Source organism: Rhinolophus sinicus, chromosome 7 (assembly GCF_057876585.1).
Source record: "Rhinolophus sinicus isolate RSI-liver-muscle chromosome 7, RSI-T2T, whole genome shotgun sequence".
NCBI lineage: Eukaryota > Metazoa > Chordata > Mammalia > Chiroptera > Rhinolophidae > Rhinolophus > Rhinolophus sinicus.
The window spans coordinates 3204383-3226555 of NC_142507.1; the positions used below are offsets into that span (position 1 = coordinate 3204383).

Below are 22173 nucleotides of genomic sequence, written 5' to 3' on the forward strand. Positions count from 1 at the left end.
AACTTATTAAAGTGCATGCAAAGCATCCGTTGTTCCCCATGATGACTTATCTTCATAACAGCAAGACAATAAAAGCTCCACATTGATATGCTCAGAAAAACCCAACACCATCATTTGCATCTCTAGTGTCTACTCACATGGGTGAGCATTAATATCTGACCTTGAACTACTGAGTTTGCCATTTTAATTTCCTCCTTTGCAAAGTCCACCACAAGCACTACAAACGACGATGAATTTAATCAGCCAGACTCAGAAAAATTCCACTATCTACATAGAAATGGAAGAAAGGGAAAGAGAAGAAGTAAATAGGGAAAGAGGGCAAAGAAACAAAAGTACAAAATCAAAAGGAATGATAGAAACACAAGAAAAAAAAGTGATGATGAATCAGGATTTGTCTTGTGATAATTAAAATTAGATCATTAAATATTTAACCACATTTTCCTGTTCAATTTTTAAAGTACTATTTGAAGACTATTGGATTCAAAAAGCTGTGCAAACATCGTTCAGTATCATTCATTAAAAAAATACCACGCACTTTTATGTTCACTGTTCTAGATTCTGGGGACACCCTGATCAAAAGACGGACAAAGTTCCTGTTTCAGTGTAGTGTATAATCTAGTGGGAGGAGACAGATTAAAAACAAACCAAAGAAAATAATTCCTGGTAACTAAGTCTTTGGGGTTAAATGATTTATATATATATATATATATATATATATATATATATATATATATATATAACACACACACACACACACACACACACACACACACACACACACACACACTGGGGGTGCCAAAAAATGCACACACATTTTATGAGATTTTAACACTTTGGTCAGCATTGCTCAAGCAGTAGTTCACCATAATCAGATGTGTCTGGACGCTGATGGTAACCACTTTGAGCACCTCTTGCAATTGCAGAAGTCAAATGTGACTTGTATTCATCTTTTGTTATCAGTATATATTAATACAATATTTTCCTTGCTTAAAATGTTTATACATTGCTTGGCCCCTCTGTAAATATAAAATTATAAAATAGAATGATGTGGCAGAGTTTTGGATGGGTAATTATTAGATTGGGCAGTCAGGGAAATTATATGAAGAGGTGACATTTCAGCAGATAACTGAATTAGAAGAAATTGTCAGCCAAGGAAAGATGAGAGAAGAATTAAGCAAATATGAGAAACCCTTCAATGAGTACTCTGTAAGTTGCTTTTAAAGTAATCATATAATTGTATTGCCTATGGGTACTTATAATCTAATACGTACAATGTGGCTAAATATAAAATGGAGCAAAACATCTTAGCAGTAAAATTATCACAGGATGGAGCATTTGATAATAATATAGGTGTCTGTATTAGTTTGCTTGAGTATTGATTTTGTCAATCAACAACCCTCAGTAACTAATAGCTCAAGCAAAATTAATAGTAATGATAATAATAACATATGAATAACATAAACAATTTATCAGAAGCAACAATATGGCAGATACTCTGTCAACCACATAGGGAATATCTATAAAACCTGACCATAAAATGGGGCTATAAAATATGTCTTACATTTTCTAACCATAATTCAATTATGTTAGAAAGTAATGTTCCCCTCAAAACTAGAAAAAAAATCTCATATTTTACAAATTAGTAAATATACTGATAACGCACTGATTAAACAAGTAATCACATAGAAATATGAAATAATTATACTCATACTTCATATAAAAAGTAATGAAACAAAATAAAATGAAATACAAATAGAAAATAGAAAAAAATGAATAAAGACAAAAGTAGCTATTTGAAAGGTCAACACTTAAAACATTTTTGATGAGAGGTGACCTAAAAATAAAACAGAGAAGGTTCAAATAAAATGACATTGTAAAGGAAAATACAGAAATATCTACAGATGTCACAGAGATAAAATTATGACAATATAAAGAGTTTCCTGCCAACATTTTTAAATCATAGAAGTAAATAAATTACTGGGAAAATATTATTTTAACACTTACTGAAAAAGAAATAGAAAACATAAGTGGTCCAAAGATTTAATAAAGACAAACATTTTAACAGAGTTTTAATAACTCAAATTATTAAGTACCTTGAAGATACTATAGTAAAAATACTTCAAGCTTCTGGGTCAACTAACTTAGTTTCATGTCCCAGAGCTGCAGGTTTTCCAGATGGATATGACCTTACAGAAATTATGCCACTTTTCTGCCTCTCAGTTTCCTCGTCTTCAAGACGTGGGTAACATAACAATTTCACAAGTAGTTGTTCAGTTGAATGAGACAATATAGCAAAAGTGGAGTCCAGAAGATGCTGTGGCCTCGTAATAAACTTCAGAGCTCACACCCCTTCCCTGACATACTACTGATACAATTAATTATATTACAGGAGGCTTTTTGCAGAAATTTCATATATAGAAAGGAAAACTGACACTAGAATTAGCAATTAGTAGATTCCAATCTGAAGCCCTTAGTTTTCAATAACTAGGCAAACTTGCGTAATTTAATTTCCGCCTCTGGGACTCAGTATGGTCATCTTCAGAAGAACAACAATAATTGGGACCTAGGGTTGTCATTCAATTAAACATGATCATATATCTACAATACTTAGCATATACTGTTTCAAAACGATGTAACAACTCTGTACAATAATATTTAGTATGTCAATGCCTACAGGAAACCTAATAAAGTTCAAAGTTCAGTCTCAACTGCATCTCGGAGGAGATAAAAATCTGTTAATCAGAAAGAATCACCAACTAAAAATAGAGCTGCAAGTTTCACTTGATGAATTAGTGGGGCTTGGGTACCTTTTTATTCGTTGCTTATTTGTTTGTTTGTTTGAATTAGAGGCACTAATTGGTTAAGTACAGTAATCCTTAATTAGAAATTGTTCTGTGTGCAATATAGTGCTGCATTGTTCCCCACTCTGTAAGATAACAGATTGAAACTGGGCAGGTAGGTTGCGTAAGTCAGATAAGGGGGACGTCATAGGTTTGGAAATGCATTCTGGTTTCACTCCGGCATCGCCCTTCCTAGCTGTGTCATCTATGGGGAGCAATGTTACTTCTCTAAGCCTGTTTCCTGAAACAGAAATAAAAAGTATAAAATAAACCACTTTTTCAGGTTATTTTGAGATAGTGTTGTGTACAACTAGTTCAGTGTTTGGAAGACGGTAAAAGTACACGTATGAACTGTTGTTGTTATTATTATTATAATTACCAATTTAGTGAATATTCCCTTCATTCAGCATGTGGTAGGATCTGTACTGAGAGCAAACTCACGTGACATGGGGCACAGGCACGTCATTTTGTACAGCCTCCTCAACTGTACCTGTGTTTGTATGTTCCCGCTGTGGATGGAGTGGACCACTGCACACTGACTAAATTCTAGGCATGATTTTAAAGAACTAATGCTTCCACTGTGAAGAGCATTACAATGGAAGTGAAGTTCTTTGATAAACCGCTGCTCTTTTGATTAACAGAGTTACAAACGGAGAGATGATCAGTAGAAAAACAAAATGTCACCTTTACTTCCAGAGTGCGGTGAGTTACACACTCTGATCTTCCCAGAGTCATAGCCGCTAAGCCCTGAAGTTGGAACCACATGTAATAATCAACTTGATGTTTGGATAAGCCTGTGGAACTAAAGGTTAAATGTGCCACCCAGGGAGCTTAAGGACAGAGTCAAAAATGCAGGAGAGCTTTCTTTCCTCCACGCTGAGGTCTGGGCCATGGTACCTTCGTCTCTCCAAGTGGTGGCATCAAGACAATCCCATACGTTCCCATTGTTTTACCTGCCTTTATTCCAGACTCTTCCTGCCTCTATTCTTTCCGATGTTCTGTCGTTAACTTTCACAGGCCACTGCTTCTTTGCATCCCCAAAAGCTGCTTTGCAGGGAGAACGTCTATGCAAGGAATCTTGAACACCTGAATCTAATTTCTCTTTTCTGATTCTCTCCATGGCGGACGACGACCACCGCCCCAGACAAGTTGGAAGAGTCTGTGTCTTGAAAGCGACAGTTGCTGTTTCTTAGCAGCACTGGTAGGTTGGCAGAACCAGACCTGCCTCTGACTCTGCCAGGGACGACCTAGACAGAGGTGGCAGAAGCAGCAACCACAGCTTCCTGTCCTATGGACTCCCTCACCCTCAGTCCCCCTCTCGTTCTGGTCCCTCCTGCTCGAGGAAGAGCACACTTTTCAAGCTGCACAGACATGACACACTCTGTGGGCTAAATCCATCAAGTGGTCCTGTTTCATAACACTGGTTACTTCAAGGTGTTTCTTTGAAAACCCCCTAGGAATTTCTTGGCGGCTTTTGATGACAGTGGTATCTATTTAGGAACATAATCAAATTTCCTGGAGCTTTACTTAGAGAACATGCTTTTAGGTGAGAGCTGAGTAATGAAAAATCATAGCTGTCTCCAGACAATTCAGCTAGTTTCCCTTGTCAGCTATAAAGAGATATTGTTCTGGGGTAGGACGGCCAGCAAGAGCCATTAAGGCTAACGATTTTAGTCACAGTTGTACGCACGAGAATAAAGCACACTGAAGACTCCGAGAAGATATCCAAAAGTGTTTAGAAGTTAAACATCTATCCAACTGGGAAAAAAAGATTTTCAAAACTACCAAATTTAAGACTGTAGAAGATGGATGGCATTTAATCTAACCAAATCTGTAAACAAGCCATGGGGAACACTTATTACAGGAGAAGATAAAGAATCTATTTAAAATTATTAGATATATTTTTTAAAAGGTGAGAGGTCCTAAAACTTTTAAACTCAAGGTTTCATCATACATTAGACATTTTCGATGAATTATGCATCAATGAGAATTGACTACATTCTGTTATCTGAAGTGACTCCACTGAAAGAATCAAGAGAATAAACCTATACTGAAGTTCCTGTCACGGCAAGACGATATGAAAAATGTCAGCTTTCTTTCTGAGTCCCTTATACACGCCTTTCAGGAGTTATGAAAAGGATAAATCTGGAAGCAAGAGAAGAATGAAATATTCATTTACACAGAGCCACAGCTATAAACCACCATGTTTATGCAAAAGGATATAATAAATTAAGAATATATCTGTTATGGATGGCATGGTCACCTGGATATAGAAGAGTTTATTTTAAAAGAGTTAATATTTATTTAGTACTTAGATTTGCTTTATGTTGTTTAATTCTTAAGATTATGGGGTAGTTACTGTTACCAACTGCATTTTAGAAAGGAAAAATTAAAACTTATAGGGGACTGAATAGATATATGAATTTACTAAATGTTTTTTCAAACATTAATATTAAAATTCAAAATAACCTTCTGAAGTGGCTGATATTGTTTCTAGCATTTTGGTGGATGAGAAAGATGACATTTAAAAAATGTAAGTAACTTGTTTACCTTCAAATAGTGGTGGAGTTGAAAACCTATGTTGTTAACGATTACAATGTCCTACCTCTCACAATTTAATTTTTAGAGCACTAAGGACCACATCCAGATTACACTAAATGGTTAAGAAATAGATCAAGAATTCCAAAGCAATATACTGAAACCTGGGCAATATCACCTCTGGATTTAATATCCGTATTTTCTATCTGTATTAATCACAGGTGATCTCCCCTGTCCCATGACTGACAGCTCCAGAGTTTACATCTATAGCTCAAACATTTCCTTTGAAATCAAGATACATATACCCAACTATCTGCTAAGTATCAGTACTTGGATGTATACGGTATCCAATAACATTGATTTTATGGTTGTTGAGTTACATTTATAAATAACGAGTCGGAATACTAGTTAAGCTTCCCTTAGCTTTGGAATTATGTTGGACAAGGTAGTTAAACTTGCTAAATACCAGTTTTCTCATCTGTAAGATAAGACTGAAAATCACATTTGTCTCTTACTATTACGTGGCTCAAATAGATTACTATAAGAAAAAAAAAGAAAATAGTACTTTTTAAAGCTTGTACAGAGATCAACAAAAAAGTGAAGAGAGGGAAAGCCAAAAAGAAAAGGAGAGAGAAACAGAAAGGAAAATGAGACGCACCTAGGAAGCAGGGAAGGGCTGTGTTCACGTGGCTGGGGGCTGGGTCTCGGGCATTAACCAAAGGAGTCCAGATGGTTTGTCAGACGATGTGAACGGTTTGAGAGTGTGTGTGTCAGAGTGAATGTCATGGGCAGAAGTGTTCTTTGGGGATTTTAGTGTCGATGACACATAGATGCCATGTGAGAATGGGAAGGACTCAGGGCCACTGAACACACGGAGGATTTCTGCCACATGTGTGTGCAGAGAGGTGTTTGATGTTTTGGTCTAGGATTTATGTCATGTTGGCTGCAGGCTACAACTGTCCACTCTGTCCTCTCTGACCTACGTCCACCTGCTACCTCTCACCGCCCCCCCACACCCAACAGCAGACTTGCCCAGCTGTTTCTCTCCTATGACCAGAAGTGAAACGGGGAAAGCAAAGGAATTTTCCATTTTTCTAAAAAACTTTTTTTGGGTCTGTTTTCCCCCACCCCTCTCTCTTCCTAAATAGAACCTTGGATCTAAAACCTCGGGTCTGATTCGAGAAAAGAGAAGTCTTTGGAGTGAGAGGAAATTGCACACCAGGAGGCCATCAACAAACTTGTGATAGAAAGGCCAAGAAGAAGAAAACACTGTCTTTAGAATCAAAATCTCAGCTGGCTTTCTCCTCTACTATGACAGGCACAGAGGGAGCTTGGCCAGACACAATAAATTGGAAAGACTGGAGTTTCTAAATACGTTGCCGGGGTGAGGTGAGTGCTGTGGGCGATCCATCGATTCTCTCCTGTGTTCTCAGGTTCAGGAGCTCTTTGTGCAGCCATAATGTTAGATCTTTTGAGGAGTGGCCTCATCCCAGCACAAATCACCAGAAGAACAGCAGGTCCCAGGTCCATGCAGAGGCGGTCACAGTTCTCCTTCCTGTCCCTGCAAACACGCCTCTTGCCAAACACCACCTGGCGGTGGGTGAGGCAGAACGTGAAAACTCTATTGTGAAAGGAACAAAGCCAAAGGCAGCGCGAGTCTCTGTTAGGAGGATGTGTTTAAGTGTCCATGTGCTTAACATGGCTTCAAGTGACAGGGGATGGGAGGGGAGGTCTAAGATCCGAAGGCACTCACAAAGTTACCTGAAAAAGTATCCACAGATGTGGTGAGAATTAGGAACTAAACCGCCCTCATTTCTAATGGGTTCGGTGGAAACCTAGGGCAGATTGGTAAGAATGCCTACGGCACTGTGAGTGCAGAAGCTCACAGCACCTAGCACTGCTCATCCTGAGAAAGTGGGGACCATACCAGATGGAAACAGCAAACTGCCTTAACCAGACGAACTAAACCCGTGGGGGTGGGGGGTAAAGGATACAACACACCTAGTCTCAGATCAAAATTAAGTCCTCCCATCACCAGAACACAGCATTTCACATTTTATGGCGTTGCCTGCCTTCCACTGTTACTGATACTATCTACGTTCACACACTAATGAGAGATGCAGTTATGTTTGTCCGGATTTTCACGTCTGCCCTGAGCCTGGAGACTCTGGAGGAGTGGAGAATATATGGGATTCACACAGTACGGAGGGCGATATTCAGATATTGTTAAGAGATGGGGACATGAGATGGCAGCAGGGTCCCACACTACGTGGGAACAAGGAGGGCCAGGCAAGGGGGGTGGGGACAAGGGGCCCCGATGCCTACGTTCCTCCTTTCCAACTTCTGTGCCAAGACAGGAAGATACAGGTGTGGAAAGGTTTAAACAGCAGCCCTGCGGCTTTGAAAATGACAATCCCATTGATGGCGATGGCAATAGTAACAACTAACATCTACTGAAGACTCACTATGTACCAGATACGGGGCTAGTTAATCCACACTATTTTATTTCATGGTAAAGCATACGTATCAAGTAAGAAGTAGTATTGTCCCCTTTATACAAACGGGCACTGATTTTTCAAGACGATCACATGGGGTGAGTACTGCTGAAAATAGCATTCAAACCCAAGCAGCTGGACTTCCAAAGTTTCAACCGCTTTGCTTGTCTCACCAACTGGATGCAAAACCTTCACATTATTGCACTAAAATTAGACCACCCAAATTTTGCAGACAGCATGTGAATAATGAGGGGTAGTGAATTCACAGAGATAGAAAACAGTCTGCCTAGGAGTCAGTCTTTGAATTGCAAACCAGTCAATTCTGGGTCCAGCCCCCCACCTGCCTCCTTTACCAGGCTCCTGCGGTAAGAGCAGTGACCCCCTGCCCTGAGTCACCCCAGGGCCAGGTACAGAACAACTAGGGACAACCCCTTGAGCCCAGTGGGCTGGAATGATTGAAACCATCCGATTCTCAGCCTGCCCAGGTTGGTCACCCTCATCCAGCCCACAGCACAAAGCAGCCTCTCCATGACTTCTCATTCCCTTGGCCTCCTGACTGACCCTGCTGCTTAGCTGTGCGGTCCCGGGGGGGATGGTACACCCCACCTCCTGGGGGCAGTGTGACAAGCTGTCTTCTCAATGCCGGTTGTCTCTTGATCTGCTCGCCTCACCATCCCCGAATAAAAACAAAATGCCAGACACGTCTCAAAATACAGAGATAGATGGCTTGAAGATACATTTTCATCATCTTTTTAAAGTTAGTTAGCCTATATTTATCCACACATTACCCTCATCCTTGTCTTAACACACCTTCTCACCCAGAATGGTGGCAAACAGCAACAGAATCAGAACATCCATCCAGTAGTTTAGTATTTTATATTGCTTTGTTTCTTCCTTACAACAAGCTAATGAATTGGGTAATATTATATAATTAGAGTGATAAGGACACTAATTACATTATCACATCTTAAAAAATGGTTTAAGAAATGGTGTCATTACTTTGAGACTTTTAAACCCGAAGCTGCTCCCTTGTTTATTGTCATTGATGAAGCAAGTCACGGTGTTGGGAGGCCCACACGGCATGGTCCTGAGGGGGTGCTCCAGCCAACCGCCTACTAGAAACCACGACCCTCATTCGAGTGGCCCCGGGGACCTACAGTCCTGTTCACAACCCACGTGAGCTTGGCAGCTGCCCTTCCTCAGTCCAGCCTTCAGATGAGATCCAGCCCGGGTCAACCCGCGTTTCCTCTTCGTGACAGACCCTGGAGACGCAGACCCAGCTAAGCCATGTCTGGAGTCCTAACTACAGTAACTAGGAGATCAACACATGTTGTTTTAAGCTGCCACGTTTGTGTTCATGTGTTAATTCAACAACGGGTACCAAGTGCAGGGCCTACCCCAGAAAGACTCGGCTTTATCTCTCCAGCCCCATTAAGCCACCATCTTCATGGAAGGGACAGAGCTCCAGAAGCTGGAGTTGACAAGTACCTGCATTGCCCAAGAAAGGTGTAGTAACGGAGAGACAAACCAGTACTGAAGGGAGTCCATGCCATAACGAAGACAGATGTAACCAAAATGCAAAAGAGTGGACAAATCAAATCCAGGATGACATTACAAGAAAACAAATATTGTTTTGTGAAGACATAGCCTTTATTCTGTACTTTGCAATGGCTGCTCTAGGAGGCCACAGCCTTCGAAGGACACTGGCCACAAAAGTGTCTGGCGGCCAATTTCTGTTTCAGTGATCATCCATGTTTCACTTCATAAAATTGTTCTTTAGTGTCTGTAGTTTCTGTTCCCAGCAATTGCCTCTAACCACATCATCCATGAAGGTGCACAAATCCAAAGTCCCCATAAACAGATTCCTCGAAACCCAAGCCCAGCTCTCGGCAACGCTTTCCCAGTGGCAGAACCAGTACAATGGCCAGTCAAAGCTAGAATTGCACTGGCCAAAGCTAAGCAGGCAAGGAAGATTGTATTCAAGGCTATTGCAGTAGAGGAGAGAGGCAGACCTCAAGTCTGAACTCAACTCTGCTGAGAAAAAGGCAGGAGGGCTTTTGAAGACTGAAGTGAGAGACAGTTTTTGCTTTCTGGTTTTTGGGGGTGTTTTTCTTTGTTTGCTTTTTCCTATGAATTAGCAGCACTCCAAAGCAGCACTCCATTATTGTTTCTATTGCTGCACTCGGTCACCTGTCCTTGTCACATGGATTAATGTAACCTCTTCCTAACTGATCTTCCCACCACTGTAGACAGAAAAAATTTTAAAAGTTTACCCAGGATTAAAAAAATTAAGGAATAACCTCCACCATAATGTTTCATCTTCCCACATTAGTTTCTTATATGATAGGGGTTTATATTGGGTTTTATAAGTGGAGAAAAAGGAATATGAATCCAAAGAGAGGGGGTCGATGGTGACTGTTTAACCTAACCCAGGCCTTTTGGCTTATGACTGCTTTTTGGATGATGTATTAGAATGTTCTTATCTGAAGAGAGTTGCATACCACCATGGCGAGTTTTAGGCACCAACAGAGGAAAACATTCAGTCCTAAAAAATTATGCATTTAAAGAACATTTAGCGAAACTAAAATAATAATAATGAAAAAAACTACAGTTGGAAGAGTAGGAAGGATAGGTATACAAATACATACATACATGCACATATATCTGTGTGTGTATGTGAGCATATGTGTGTGTTATGTCAAATTTTAAAAGTCAGTAAAACTATTTATTGAGTCTGAATATTATAGGTACAAAAATAACCATTTGTTCAATAAAACGAATGGATAACTAAACCATATCAGGGCCATTAACCAGGAATTTATATAACTTACACTGCGCACTTATGTTTAGAAGCCTAACTATACCAGTCAAGTATTTTTCACTAATCTCTATCCTGTCTCTGAGTGGAGAAAACTCACACATGGAGATAAAAAGCACAGACTCTTGTCACTGACCGAGGGCCCACTGTGCAGCAAGCATCACACAAATGCCCAGTCAGATCTAGGCTTGAATGCTTCTTCTTACACGTTCCAGAAGTATGAATGGAACCATTCTACTTATTCCTGCTTAAATTTCCAGATATATTTTGAGGATTTCACTATTACTGGAGTTAGGAAAATTCAAAAGAAATAACCACTATTTTTAACAACCTACTTCCTACCTAAGGGGCTTAGGAAAATCTAAGGGGTTCACATTTCAAACAAATATAAAATTTCATAAATTGTTGTCATTTGAATAATAGATCATTAATATTCATCACATTTTATAGAGAATGCAATGACAATCATGAGTTTTATTTTATTTTAAAATTGATGGAAAGCAGAGAAGTATTTTTAATAAAATTAAAAATTGAAACGATTATGCACCTGTCACGTAATTGTTTAAACCATGTGTCCACTTCTATAATTTCAAACATTTTATACAATAGATATATAAGACTATTACTACTGTAATTATACAGTCACAGTTTACGTAGGTTTAAAACAATAATTTCTAATTTGGTTAAATATTATAGTCTGCTACATATCTGCATTTGGAAATAATCCTTTATAAAGGTTGAGAAAATTAATTTTTTTCCATAGCAGGAATGGAGTGTCATTTCCACTCTGAAGATTAAAGAAACACATCATACTCCTTGTCACATGAAGAGAAATAACTCAGATTCAGTGATTTCATCACCCTCAGTAGATTACTGTACAAAAACATTATGGGTCCAAACATGTCTTTCCTTGCATTGAAAGGATTTAGATAGAAAACTGTGACAATTATACTAGCGTTCAGCATTTAGTCCTTATGTTATTCGAACACTCAGTGTGAAAGGGATCGAAAAATGACACTGGAGCTTGCCTCCAAAGCCATGAAAAATAGTGTAAAACAACCCTTATCCATTACTCTGTCACTGTAATTAATGAGGTCATCCCAATATCAATACATGCCGTTGAATAGCACATGAGAATCAGAATATTGCAATGAATTCTAGCAAAATCGTGTTTGAAAAGTGCAATTGTTTCTGTTGTATTTCATAGTTATGTGGATCTTTATCTCAGTGATGGAGAATAAGGTGTCTGTGTGCACTTAAATGTGTCGTAAGTTGAGTACTGAGTAATTTCTACAAGCTTATTATTACTGAGAGTTGGATAGTCTAAAGGTCTTGCAGTTATATGGGGGATTACAAGGTATTAATTAGATTGACCGATGAAGTCTTCGGCAGTGAAAATGTCTGCTCCCAGAGTAATAACAGTCATCAACTTCAGTGAAATAACATGTGTTTTATTACAGCCTGAAATTCTTTTAAGAGTCAACGTGGAATCTTCCAGTCTTTCTGTTTCATGACAAGGGAGAAAATACTGTCTAACGAAAAAGTAATAATTCCCATCTTAGCCCCAAAGAAGTCTCCAAGTTATTTACTGTTTGATAATCTTCTGCTAAAGAATATTGTGTCTCTAAATTTCTGGCTCTCTCCTTGACCCCTCATTAAAAGTCGAGATTCGTCCCACAAAGGATAGTTTCAGAAGTTTGGATCAAAAAAATAATGACACACTTCTTTGCAGAAACGAAGTTTGAAAGAGTCCTAACATGATTTAGAATGTATTCAAAACTCTTTTGATTAAAAACTCCTACGAAAAAATTCAAACTTTCAAGTTATACATTGAATTTCCAAGTTTCTCCTATTGAATCTCAGCAAAAAATGTTAAAATAGGAACTACTGTAAAGTTTTCTGTACTTTAACTTCTATTTAGTAGAGATATAGACCAATAATGGAGGTTAGAATATTCAATTACATTTTGGGAAGCCAAATGTAAGCTAAATTTGGGAAGCCAGACTTGAATTAAATAGCAGAAGCAGCTTGAATATTTTTCTAAATAGCTCTCAGAATCAAGATGGTTATTCACTTTATTCTGTCTTAAAAAAAAAAAAAAAGAAAGAAAATATTTTATGCTGATATTTAACCCAGCAATAAAAACAATGAATGTTCTTTTGATTTTTGTCACCATCAAGAAACCTATATTAAATAACTGTTATGCAAGTAAAATGGGCATTTACAAATGAGGAGTCTTTGTGCTGAAAATATTAATATATATTAGTTTTTCCAAGTATCTTTAAAAACTATGTGAAATATCATTTAGCTAACAAGCAGTGACTAACTATAATTTTATCTCAGCAAACAATAAAGCAAACTATAACTGATACACTTTTTTAAAAATATGGGAGAAAATTATACCTATAAAATTTTTTAAAGCCTCCTGGTTATGAGATGATCACTTATTTTTAAAAGTATCTGTAAGTCAAATAAATGTAAATGTAAATATTTTTGTAATTATTTTCCCTTACATTTTTTTTAACTTTAACATTTGTACATGTGATATTTGAAGGAGAAAAGTGTGGAATCAAATTTTTATGTTCGTTATGCCACACTAGAATGCCCATTTCATTTTGGACTGAATTGAGTGACTTTATATTGTATCTGCACTTGGTCACTATATGTCCTTACTTGCTGAGTAAATGTGAGATCCTCTTATTCTGGATCATCCAAATTCCAACACTTGTCCCCAAACACATACCTGTACCAAATAAATTCCTTCTTTAGCTGTATTAGAATTATTGATAATTTATGAAATGAAATGATAGCTTCTTGCCAGAAAAAATGCATATATACACAACTGTGTGTATTTTATAGGGAATTTACTGACACAAAGGATGCAAAGTTAATAGCCCTTGTCCAAGAAAATTGATATGAACTGTTATTGGTTTTGATATGAACGGCTAGGACCGCACAGGAGCTACGGAAAATTAAATGTGCTTAAACCTAAGGAGACAGGGCTTTTGCAATCAATGTGTGGAAGGAGTCAGACACAAAATTTGTATTTGACCCTGAAAATGTTCTAAAATCTCCTGCTCCTTCAGACAAAAACCAATACAACCTTTGGTTAATACATCAGTCTTTTCCAGATGAGCTCCTATAGCAATCAATTATCAATTTTTAATTCTAATTTTTTTTTAAAAAGTATCATAAAAAATGCTCATTATAGCTTTCAAGTTACATTTATTTAAGCAGGAACTAAATATATCTGTCCAACAAACAAAGACGTTAACACAAGTATTTAAAAGCTATCAAACATGTTCTTTTAATGATTGATTATGACTACCCTTTTATTGTATAAAAATTTCTTATTTTGTCAATTGACTTACTGAAGCATTTGTTTTTGTTTTACTGAACTTTCACATCCATGTGTGTAGTTCACTTCCTTTTTTTTAACATTAGGGACTTATATTTAAAACGGATTTATGTGATTGCAGAAGTCAGAATCCTAAGTATTAAAAACTTTCAAGAAACCCGCCATGTTGAATCTTAAAAATATGGAGGAACTTCTAACATTTCAATAGTGACTGGACGGCTACTTGAAAGCTAAAGAATGAAATGGAAAGTAAAGGTTGGCAATTGATTATACTTGATCTTAGCCGAAAGGCCGAGAAGCGATGGCAGTTGATTATTGATGGAATGCTTCCTGGTATTCTTTACCAAGTCCATTCTCTCTTATTTTTACTATTTATTATTTATATTATGGGTGTGTGGTCAAAAGTCTTAACTATTGAGAAATACAAATCTCTTGTTTACACAAGAAAATACATCTATGGATTAACACATCTCTTAAGTTAGTACTTCCTCTGTCATATTGTATCCTTTCTGTCCATGTTAATCCTTTACATAGTGAAATCAAGAACTTTGTTGAACTTTCATTTCAACCCTCAAAAACCAAAACATTTTCTGGCTCATAATGGATGCTCATAAAATATTTGTGGATCGTTTAATTAATGTGTGCATCATAAGTATAAAACCAGATAAAACTTGCTGGAAAATGAAAGTTCATAGACAAAAATCACATGAGCAATGAATAAACAAAAATATTTCCTTTGTATCACCACATGAATCATACGACGAAGTTCTCAAAATATTGTAAAGTACTTATAGAATATTAGGAAATGCTATCTTTAAATTTTAGAAGTTAAACACAAATCTGGTTTGTATTTATACAGGGTTTTTTTTTGTTGTTTGTTTGTTTGTTTGTTTGTTTTTAAGTGAAAATCTTTTAGGAGCAGATGCCAGGACAAAAACGATACTCAATAATATTTGGGAACCATTGTAAGTGGTGACTTTGGCAAATATAAACTTAGAATTAGGTCACTATGGGATCTCTGTATGATTGTCACAGGAGAGAATTCAAAATTAAACTTCCACATCTTCTGGCCTTGGGACTCACTTTATAATATATCTTCATATTATTATAAGACGATGTTGCCTTAATGGCTTAATTATGAGTTATTATCATTTATCATTTAGTTTCCTGAGTTGTGATGAGAGAAACCAAGAAGAGAATCATAAAAATGCAATGAACGCAAGCAATAAAAAATAACATGATAGATTATCTTGGTCCCACCCAGTCTTATCTTAGAACTATTAATGAGCCAGGCTAGTAAATAGTCTTTTTCTCTGCATTTTTATCCAAGCAAAATGAAGTGAGGAGTTCACATCATATTTTAGATGGATTCTGGCATATTGTTGGATGTTTGAATGAGATGACCTACCTACTGTTCATATTATTGCTCATTTCTATTTACATTTGCCACTTTGAACTTCTTAGTTCACTTGAAATACCCTTGAATACATTTGTATATACAGAGGCTTAGGACCTGAACACAAATCAATAGGCCACTTGAGAAATTAAAGTAGGCAGGGAGTACGTATGAATTTAATGCGAATAGAAAAATGAGTTTGGCTATGGATTTTCCCTGACAAGGAGTCTCCATGAGAACAGAAATGGTAGTCAGTTTTGTTTATCTCTGCATTCCCGGTGCCAATCACTGAATGTGGCACTTAAAAGAACTCAGTAGATACGTATTGAATTAGTTTTGAGAGCTGTCAGCACAGTAGAAAGAGCTGGATCAGTCACGGGCTGGGAAAGCCATCTGTGAGCCATCTTCTGATACAAATCAAAGAGAATGTATTAGATACTTTCACAATATATGCTCTACAGAAATCTCTGGAATGTAGAGAAGAAATGCATTCATTGTGTTATGGGAAAGGGAACACTTTCTTTTTAAGTCAAAAGAAAATCAAAGGAATGTGACATGAAAACAAGAATGTAGGGTGGAAGAGCACACAGACCACCTGGTCTTTCATCGCCTCCACTCCTCAACCTCTCTTATCCCTTTTCCTGTTCATTCATGAGTCTTGTCAAACTTTACTGGTCGGAAAATGTCTTCCTTCTATTTCGATCAGGGACCAGGCTCTTGAGTGCCCATTTCTGGAGTATTGCATTTAATTCCCAACTTTCTCAAGTGTCTCTTGCCCTTTTTTATTTACGTCACCACCAGCTTATTTTCATAAATCACTGTAGTCACCAGGTTCTATCCCTAATGAAGCCTCTTCAGAACTTTCCCACTGCCTTCTGTACAGCATTTTTCATTTGTAGTACCTATTAAATAATGATCTAATTTTGTTGTATTTAAATTTCCCATACATAGATGGTTGTTACTACACCTTAATTTTAGCTCCTTAAAAACAGGAACTACTATTTGTTAGATATTTTTATTGGCCCACTATGCTGACGAATGAGCTCATCACTTACCACAAAATTGCTATTCCACGATTATTTTGCCAAAAGAATAACGTGGGTAAATTATCCTAATGCATTTATTTATAATATTTGAAGATCAGCTAAATGGAAATTGTCAGAGATAGTCTGCATTACATTTTTATTTCTCAGAGAGAAGGAAAAAAGTGAAACACATTTCTCTGGGCTATAACAATTGGCAGGGAACCCTTGTTAAACATACACACTTCAGAACTCACTTTCGAATTATCTATGTCTTCGCTAGCTTATCTACGTCTTAACCTAATCAGCGTCTTGTTACCAATTATCTTCAAAAGTGACTCTAGTCCTTCAGACAAAACTCCTGGACTGTTACTGTTTTTGTCACTGGATGCCGGAATCATCCAATCTGTACTCATGTTATCCAAGACAAGCCACGTCTTTCTCCTTGGGACCCCTCAGCCCCCCTAGGCCCATGGTTGTTGTCAATGCCGACCGTGTCCTTCCTAGTCCCAGCACTGAGATGAGGGACACATCCTTGCAGCTGCACAGAGATCAGCCTCCCGGCTACTGCTGCTGCCGTGTTATCTCCTAATCGTGGCCTGTAACACGGGCTCCCTCTGGAACCTGCTCCCTCCGCCGTTCTCCCATGCCTCCATTTTTGGCCTCTGTTGACTCTAACTTGTTCTCCACACAGCTGCTCAGGGCAGTTTTCCTAGATTTTTAATGAATTTCTCTAGGAATCTATCAAAAATGGAAAGTCCTGAAATCCACCAAGACGATTCTGATACAGCTACTCCACACAACACATCTAAAGAGAAAAAGCAGTAACAGCTTAGCATGACCGGTCTGGCTAACTGACTTTATGACATAAATCACAGGTAAACATATCTTCAACTAGCCCAACAGACACGGGATCACATTATATTGTGTAGACTTCATCTCACTGTCAGTTAATGGAGCTGCATAATCGTTTACTTATGTTCTAAGAAAACACAACTGTCGAACATGAATAACTGAAGAGCCAACGCAAAACTATACTTTTTAAGGATCAGTGACATTAAAACTTTCGAAACTATGGAAATTTCGAAAGAAATATGTAAATAAAAACTGTCATGAATTCTTACAGCACGGGCGACACAGGACACCGCTTTCTTCTAATGTCACTACAGCATTCCTCAGTGTCAACAGCTATAGTTTAAAAGTACTTTAACTGTGGTCGTTTAGGAGGGAAAGCATATGGTTTCTTATTTAATGTTGACACAATTACTAACCAGAATATTTTTTTTAGAAAAAAATGCATCGATTACTTTACCAAGATGAAAGAACATGCAGCTGCAAGAAATATAATTAAAATTTGATAAATAGAGTTATTGATAGTAGCTGAAATTTGTTATACTTTTCACTATGAATCATTAGAGTCTAACACTCACATTCCTCATATCACAATCCCAGTAGTTCCATTTTTCAAAAAGCCAATATTTAATTTTTGTTACTTAATAAGTCGTTAGATAGAACTTAGTCTGTGTTAATTAACAACTACTTATTCTAAGCAACACTGTTCAAATATCTGAGAAGCATCCTTACTCTCAAATATATTTAAAATATTAATTGAGCATTCTACACATAGTAAAAAGCAACTGTTCTCCCCTCCAAAAAACATGCATTTTAGAGGACATTTTAGGTGGGCTCTTCTAGATATTTCTCTAGATTTAGCGTCTTCAGAGTACTACCCAACTTGAGTATTTTTTCTGTTGAGTGTCTTTTCCTTCCCCCTGCCACTTTTTCTATATATGACCACATTATCTTGTTCATCTGTATTTATGGACATTTTGAGTTAAAAATGGATATTTGAAATACCGTAATGTCGAGACTCTGGAAAAATAATGCACCTCCCTGGCTTTGCTAATGTTGCTGCTTTTGTTGCCGTGGCTTGTTATTGGTTTGATGACAGTTGAACCAGTTCTGTGAAATCAGTATTTATTGTACGAGGCCACGGAAGTCGACTCAGTGAGCTTGGTGGTCACTTAACAACTGGATTCATAGTAGTTCCTTAAATGCCTTGAAACAATGAGCTGTCCTGTGGCCCGGGCAGCTCACTGCTGCGGCTTAGCTCTCTGCTTGCACAGACTCGGTGTCAGCCAGGAGTCAGATCTCAGGGCCTTCAGGGGTCTTTCCTGGTCACGCACACAGCCCCGCATACATGCATGGTCTGCTCGATCTCCACAAGTATTCTGGAGCTTTTCCAAGCCTATGTGGACATTTTTCTCCTAGAGTTTCCTCTTTAGTTTTGTGGCAATCCTCTTATTTGTTCCAACTGGTAGCACTGCCATAGGCAGCTTGTTAAACACAGAGCCTTGGGGAAAGATCTTTCCTCACTGAGCACGATTTCAGTCAAGCAAAATAAAGACGAGCCCTGGGAATGGGGTTTTTCCTGAGACTCATCAGATGGGTCAGTCTGTGATGAATGTCTGGGCAGGGGGCATTGTGTGCTGCCCCAAACCCTCTGACCCCTCCCGAGGCTGCCAGCTGCTGGTGATCACATGGCAGAACTGGTGCCTGCCAAGAGGAAGGCAATTTAAACATCACAAGCTCACTGTTCTTACTGAGATTTGGCCATTTGTATTGAATAATCTCTCCTCCTACTTTTGCAAGCCATTGGTTAATTTCAAAACCAATTTTCAAAACCTTCTGGTGTTCGTTTTGACTTTATGGAAGAGAGAGGATTTTAGGAGGTCATGCCAACTCCTCCCGGAAGTGCTGCTCCCTCTATTACTCTTCCTGACTTAGGAGATTCCTTCTTACTGAAGAGTAAAGGTAGTAGATTTTAATCCGTATGAGGAAACCCTGAACAATATAGAACTTCGTGGAGCTCGCTCGCAGGCTGTGAAAGGATTCATGAGGCACAAAGGAATAGAAGTTAGAAAGTTTATTTAAGAAGAGAAACACCAGCAGGAGAATTGCCAGGGGAAGAGTCTAAACAGCTGCTGAGGGTCTCTGTTTAGCTGGGTTTTATATTCTCTAGCTAGGATGTAGCTGCTTCAGCCTGTAGTGGGATCTTCTGTTGAAGATTCAGCTCTGTCCCTTGGGGTGGGGGAAGGTGTGGCTAAATTGGTTAAACTTGTTATAGAAACCTTTGCATATGTTATGCACATATAAGTTTAAATTAAAATGTATTGGGGTGACAATGGTTAGTAAAGTTACCTAGGTTTCAGGTGTACAATTCTGTAGTACATCATCTACGTATCACATCATGTGCTCACCAACCAGAGTCAGTTCTCCTTCTGTCACCAAATATTTGACCCCGTTTATTCTCATCTTCCATCCCCTCCCCCCCTTACCCTCTGGTAACCACTAAACTATCATCTGTGTCTGTGAGTTTTTGTTTCCTTATTTGTTTTGTTCTTTTGTTGCTTTCAGTTTTATATCCCACATATCAGTGAAATCATATGGTTCTTGACTTTTTCTGTCTAACTTATTTCACTTAGCATAATAATCTCAAGATCCATCCATGTTGTTGCAAATGGCACTATTTCATCTTTTCTTACTGCTGAATAGTATTCCATTGTGTATATATACCACAACTTCTTTATCCATTCATCTATCAGAGGACGCTTTGGTTGTTTCCATGTCTTGGCCACCGTAAATAAAGCTGCAATGAATATCAGAGCACACATGTCTTCATGGATAAATGTTTTCAGATTTTTTGGGTAGATACCCAGGAGTGGGATTGCTGGGTCATACGGTAATTCTATTTGTAATTTTTTGAGGAACCTCCACACTGCCTTCCATAGCGGCTGCACCAGTCTGCATTCCCACCAACAGTGTATGAGGGTTCCTTTTTCTCCACAGCCTCTCCAGCACTTGTTACTATTTGTCTTGTTGATGATAGCCATTCTGACTGGGGTGAGGTGATATCTCATTGTGGTTTTTATCTGCATTTCTCTGATGATTAGTGATGTTGAGCATTTTTTCATATGTCTATCGGCCATTTGCATGTCCTCTTTGGAGAAATGTCTATTCAGGTCCTCTGCTCATTTGTAATTAGATTGTTTGTCTTTTTGTCATTGAGTTGCACCAGTTCCTTATATATTTTGGATATTAGCCCCTTACCGGAGGCATTGTTTATAAATATCTTTTCCCTTAGGTAGGTATTGATATTCATGTTTTTCTATATCCAGCTCCGTTTGTTCAAAAAGCTTCTTTCTCCATTCAACTTCTTTGTAGTATGAGTATTAGCTGAAAATCATTTGAACATACCGCATTTTGCCATATATAATACACATTTTGCCCAAATTCGTGAGGGAAAAATAAGGATGCACTTACACAGGCGTAGTGCTAATTCCATATCTACATAAATGTTTTTAATTCTTTTATTTATGCCTGTGAGTTAAAAGTGTAACTCTAGAAATCAATAATGATATCCATATGCAAAATAATACCCTCCAATAGGATACTCGGTTTCGTTGAACTTACTATGAAGTTGGAATGATGAAGAGTTCTTGGCCTTCTTTGATGTGTAAATATTGTAAATTTGTTACCGGTACATGACATTTCTTGTACCTTGTATCTGTTCTTGTGTTTTGTAACTATTTGTTACATAAAATTTCTTGTACCGAGATATGTTAAAAAAATGAATGCTAAAATTTCTTTATAATACAAAAAACAAGTACCTAAACGTAAACAAATAAAATTTTGATTTAAGAAATTAAAACAAAAGATTTTTCTCCCTGAAAGTTTGGGCCAAAAACGTGGGTGCACATTATACACAGCAAAATACAGTATGTATTTGAGATGTGTCAGCATTTTCTCCTCTGGTCAAGTGATCTATTAATAATTCCTAACCCTCAGATCCCTCCCTAAAGGTATTTTAGCTCTAAAGTTACTAGGCAGGAAAAAAGAAGAGTTATGCAAGAAATATAGTATTGAGACACCTCCTGTGCTATGTTGATGAAAACCCAAAACGTTGAAGTAATGGTTTCTCTCTAGATTTGTGTTCTATGTTCCGCCAAGAAGATGTAGCATCTGTTTTGCTTTTACTTCGGTTAGGTATTTGTTTGAAAATTTTCTAGATTTTCCTATAACAGACCCCTAATTCTTACTCAGTAGCATTCTGAAGTATTCTTCTACAGATACTCTGTTTAATATACCATGTATCCACTGTGTTTCCTACATGCTTTAACAGCTTCCATACACACGTGGCTATGTGTTACACACTTGGTTTGACAGTGGTATTGGGGCTTTTATAGTATTAACTGAATCTCAGGATAATATCCTCTGCCTATGTCTTTTTACTCAGTGTACCATTATTGTTTTTATTTCACCCTCTCCCCTTCTTTTCTTTTCTTTTTTCTGAGACTAGCTTTTCTACCTAAATTACTAGTCCTCCCAGCACGAAATTACTTTGCAGCCTGATTTCTGAGTCACTGGGGTAGAAATCTGAAGCCTAGATTATTTATATAGTAAATTAATATAGTAAAATAAGACCTAAATCAGAAGTCAGGAGACCTGGTGGACATCAGAATTGCGACAGGTTTTTGTTATATGATTTCAGAAAAATTAACTGAAACTTATTGAATCTCAGCTTCTTTCAGGTATAAAATGGGGCCACTCTGGGAAATAAGTGCTCTACCTACTCAGTGATACACAGACCATCAGATGGTATGATATGAACGAGAACAATTTGCTAAACTAAATAGCACTTGAATT

The 22173-nt window shown here is 37.7% G+C and overlaps 1 protein-coding gene across 1 annotated transcript in view; it reads right to left on the minus strand.

Moving 5' to 3' along the window:
* RALYL (RALY RNA binding protein like) overlaps nt 1-22173 on the minus strand; it is a 1518143-nt gene that overhangs the window by 888735 nt on the left and 607235 nt on the right. The window lies entirely within an intron of this gene.